The sequence below is a fragment of the Nannospalax galili genome, unplaced genomic scaffold (assembly GCF_000622305.1).
Source record: "Nannospalax galili isolate Female #2095 unplaced genomic scaffold, S.galili_v1.0 scaffold175, whole genome shotgun sequence".
NCBI classification, from domain to species: Eukaryota; Metazoa; Chordata; class Mammalia; order Rodentia; family Spalacidae; genus Nannospalax; species Nannospalax galili.
Window position 1 is genome coordinate 2,573,673 of NW_008336314.1, and position 4,797 is coordinate 2,578,469.

The following is a 4,797-nucleotide window of genomic DNA, read 5'->3' on the forward strand; positions in this document are numbered from 1 at the left end:
GTTAAGGCCTATTGAGTCAAGTTTGTGTACACAGATGTTCCTCAGTGAAAGGTCATCCAGTTGTATCTTTTTATGTTTTAGTCATACCTAAGAAAAACTTTCTTCAACATCAATCAGGTTTACTTGCTCTCTAAGCTAACATAAACTAAAGACTTGCTATATGCAAAGCAGTTCCTATTAGTGTCCCAGAAGCAGGTGTTCAAATCATCTTTCCTATGGGTGAAGTTAACTTTAAGCTACATTCAAGAGAAAACCCAACACTAGGTTAAGGCAGAAAAGAAGCTTATTTTTACTTTCTAACATAGGTTCTGAAATTCAAAACTAGTATATCAACTCAGCCATGTTACATGTGATGTGTCTTCTTTTTGGGGAGGAGGGAAATTTTTTAAAATTATATTTACAGAAAACTCAGCAGTGGACATTTAACCTAGTTTGGTGACGAGTTCTTTGGCCTTTGCCTTTTCCAGCTCAGCAATGAGAGCCATAGATTTTGAACCCAGTACATCACCGCCACAGTCATGGTGGATCTTATCGTATCAGTCAGTCACCTCCACAGTCATGGTGGATCTCATTGTATCTGTCATTGTAATTGATCCTGATGGCTTTCACAAGCTTAGCCAGAGCACCTCTGTCTTCCGAGTTGACCTGTGTGAAGGCCACAGTGGTACACATCTTCCTGTGGACCAGCTGCCCCAGTCTGGCCCTCCCCTTGATAATGCAGTAGGGGACCCCCACCTTATAACACAGGGCAGGGAGGAAGACCACCAGCTCTATGGAGTCTACATTATGTGTGATCACCAGCTGAGCCTCCTTGTTCTTCACCAAGGTAGTGATGGTGTTGACCCCTGCTCAAAGGACAAGTGTCCCTTGGTGGGGGCGTCCCCTTTGCCAGCAGCCTTCTCAGCTCAGGTCAGCAGCCTCTGCTTCTCCTGCTTTGCCTCTGACCAGTATTTGTGTACAAGCTTGAGCAGCTGGGTAACTGTTTGACTGTCCAGGGCCAGGGTGAGCTGGTTAATCACTGGTGGCACTTCAGCTGCTTATAGAGGATAGCTCTTTGTCACTGCCAGATGTGTTGGGGCCATTTGATGAAGTGGACAAGGTCTCTTTTGGGCTAGATGTCCTGCACAATGCTAAAGTTCTTAGGTCTTTTCTTGAACAAAGGATTCATGATCTTCTTGGCCTCCTGCTTCTTCATGAGAGCAAGGGCCAGGACCACTTTTTTCCCCTTGGCTTTCTTTCCTTTCAGCATCTTTCTTGGTGGGAGGAGAGTGCTGACATGTCTTCTTAAGTTAGGTTGTCCAAGAACAAACTATAAAGGATTTATGAGCTAACCAAGAATCTCAATGAAAGACTGCTATCGGAGTCACAACAGTTTAAGGCAACGATGGATAGGAATCTTAGCAAGAATACAGTCTCATGTCTGACCCAAGGAAACTTCAGCATGAACCAGTGGGGGATGTTTTAGGTGGAATTCAGGACAGAATTATGAGCTGAGCTTTGTGGATATTGCAGAATACTGTAAACTCAGATACAATTACCTCCCGTGCAAGAGGGCAAAGCATCATAATCACTGCAGAGACAAACTTTGTAAGAAGAGTTGTAGGTGCTGTATATTGTAAAGCTAACAGAAGGCAGTGATGGTGGTTTGTGTGGTGCTCACAGAAATGCCATCAAAGGAGCTGGTGTCAATGAATCCAAGGGAATTTAGGCAGAGCATCCATACTGCCTGAGACACCAGGCTGTTCCATGGCACTCTCCTGCCATTTTTTTAATGCATAGATCTTTGTCCCCCATGCTCATCACCTCATAATGATACATGCATTTTCTTTTCTTTTCTTTTCTTTTCTTTCTTCCTTCCTTCCTTCCTTCTCTCTCTTTTTTACTTTTTAAAGACCATTTATTAAAGGTTTATTACAAAGAAGACATAGCATTAATTGCTTTAAAATTATTATCTCACTTGTAAATATTATCTCATGTTCTTTTTAGAGTTGAGAGAACTAAGATTAAGATATATGCTGAGTGGTTTAAAAGTTTTGGAAATTGTACTCACTTTTATGGAACTGCAGTAGGCATGCTTTTCACTTGTGTGGCCCAAACCCATGATGAATTGACTACGATCCTGGAAAAATCACCTGATGTCTGTCTCACTGAAGTCTCTGTGTAAAGGGAGAGGCTTGAACTGAGCTCTTAAAGTGCCTCTCCTGTGAATTTGTGAGCATTGATAGGCAAACCATGACTGACTGCTAGGTATTTATGAAGTGTGAATACTAGCATATCATTAAAGTAGTCCATTTATTGCAGAGGAATATGCTTTCAAGGGATGGGAAATGTTTGCTTTTCATTTTAATGGGGATGACACTCTAAGAAATTAAGCAAAGACATTTGGAAACCAGTTTAATCACATAGATTCAGTGACGAGCAGAGTGAATGAGTTCTCTGTCCGTATGATGATTGCAAAAGCAGCTGGCTAGTCCTTAGAGTCATGTGGTGAGCTTTCTAATTTTTCCCTCAATTTTTCTCATATTTTAAAATCCAAACCATGCAACCAGTTTAATAAAGCTCTGTAAGTTGAACATATACAATCTTCAAATAATTTAAAAATACATAAAATGTTCACCACGTGCCAAATACTGCTTGAAAATTTTTATATTTATAAATATATTTATGCACATTAATGTATACAGTGTTCATAGAAACCCACTGTGTTAGATACTATGATATTATCCCCATTTCAAATAGATACATGCATTTTCTTAATGGTTGTGTCCTTTGGCATATTAATTGTAAATGGGCTTGGACATGTTTTTCTTCTTCTTGGAACCTAAACAGGAAATAGCTCATTGGTTTTATCTGCCAATTGGTCTTCTTGAAGCTCTTGACTCTGTTCTTGGTTGGTTGTTTTTGAGACAGGGTATAAATAGGTATCCCAGGCTGATCTTGAACTCTTGATCCTTCTCTCTCAGCCTTCATGGTTCTAGGATTACAGGTGTGTACCATCACACCTGGTTCTTGTGTCCGCTTTTTAGATTCAGTCCCAATCCTGACACTAAAGGAGTTGGAACAGTGGGTATCCCCTTTGCCTGGAACTTGCAAATATGGCCTTGAGACTACAAAACTAAATAAATCATTGTGGGACTACTAGCATATAGGGACAGAGAATTCTATTTATTTTCTTTCCCCAACAACATATCCACACTGGTCCTTCTTATCTTGTACAACTGTATACTTCAGGGTTGGCATTTTAATATTTGTTGTACATGTTTTAAATTTCATGTGGACAAGGATCATATTTTGTTTTATGCTTTCATGGTGGCAGTATTAGTGTATATGACATATATTTAATCAGTGCTTTGTTTTGAATATGAAATGTCCCCCTAGGCTCATGTGTTTAAACACTAGGTCCCCAGCTAGTAACACTGTTTTGGGAGGATGTGAAACTTTTTTGTTTATGAGGCATAGCTGTCTTATTTACTCCACTGAGGGCAAGCATTGAGGATTGCAGCCTGACCCTGCTTCTAGCCTGTGCACTCGGTTTCTTGATCTGTCAAAACATGAACAAGCCATACCACAAACACCCACTGCTGTGGAAAGGGCTACTGCAGCTGCCACACCGTCCCTGCATGATGGACTGTCGGAATGATGGGAAAAGTATCTAATATAATGTATATCTGCTAGAAAGGGATATTTCTATATCTATGTCTATATGTCTATATAGGTGATAATATGAAGGGAAGAGGAATTTTAGGGGAAGCCTGACTTGTCCCAACTGGAAAATCCCAGCTGAAGGTCTCTCTACTATGAAATTTCTCACCTGAAGTGCAAAGATTGAATTTTTTATTTTTAGACTTGTTCTAAATAAATAAGGGCTGTAAATATGTTTAGATTTAAATGAGGTGTTACATTTTAATTAGATTAGTAATTTTCCCCCAAATCATCCCCGAATTTGAACTCTTATTTAGTTTTCCCCCCATTCTAAGCCACTTACTAGGATCAGATTTTCTTGACAATATTTCAAGTATTCAAAAAATTTAAAAAACTCATAAAGAATATAAATAAAATTAGGTAACTCCTAGTTTTGTGATAGTTATCAGACATAATTATCATTTCTGATACAATCGAATGGATAAATTACTTCCAGTAATGTATATTATGAACCATCAGAACACATGTAAGAGAAAATACCAGTACACATTTCAATGTTTTATTTTTAAATATTTTTTAATTTTTATTTTATGCATATAAGGGTATTGCCTGCATGAATGTAAGTGCACCCGTGTCATGCAGTACCTATGGTGGTCAGAAGAAAGCACCAGATTCCCCTGGAACTGGAGTTACGAACAGTCGTCAGCCACCATGTAGGCGCTGGGGAACTGAACCTGGGTCCTCTGCAAGAGCAGCCAGTGCTCTTAACTGCTGAGCCATCTCTCCAGCTCCCACACTTGAATAGTTTAATCAAATAACATTGATTGTAATAATGGTGGAAGATATTTGTGTGTGGAGTGTATGAGTATGTGTTCATGTGTGTGAGTGTACACAACTACATGAGCATGTGTGTAGGCTAGAGGTCAACATAAGGTGTCTTCCTCTTTGCTCTTCACCTTGTTTTTTGAGACAGAGTGTCTGAATCTGGAACTCACCATTTTGGCGAGGCTAGGCTGGTCAGTGAGCCCCTGGGATCTGTCTGTCTCTGTCCTCCTCCCCCAGTACCTGGCTTACAGACACTCTGGGCTCTTGTTTGGGTTCTGGGTATCTGAACTCAGATCTTCATGCTTGTACAACAAGCACTTTTCCAACTGA

The 4,797-nt window shown here is 39.9% G+C and overlaps 1 pseudogene; it reads right to left on the reverse strand.

Moving 5' to 3' along the window:
- Positions 1-422: 422 nt before the first annotated feature.
- LOC108490724 lies at positions 423-1,249 on the reverse strand (annotated as a pseudogene).
- Between the last annotated feature and the right edge of the window lie 3,548 nt (positions 1,250-4,797).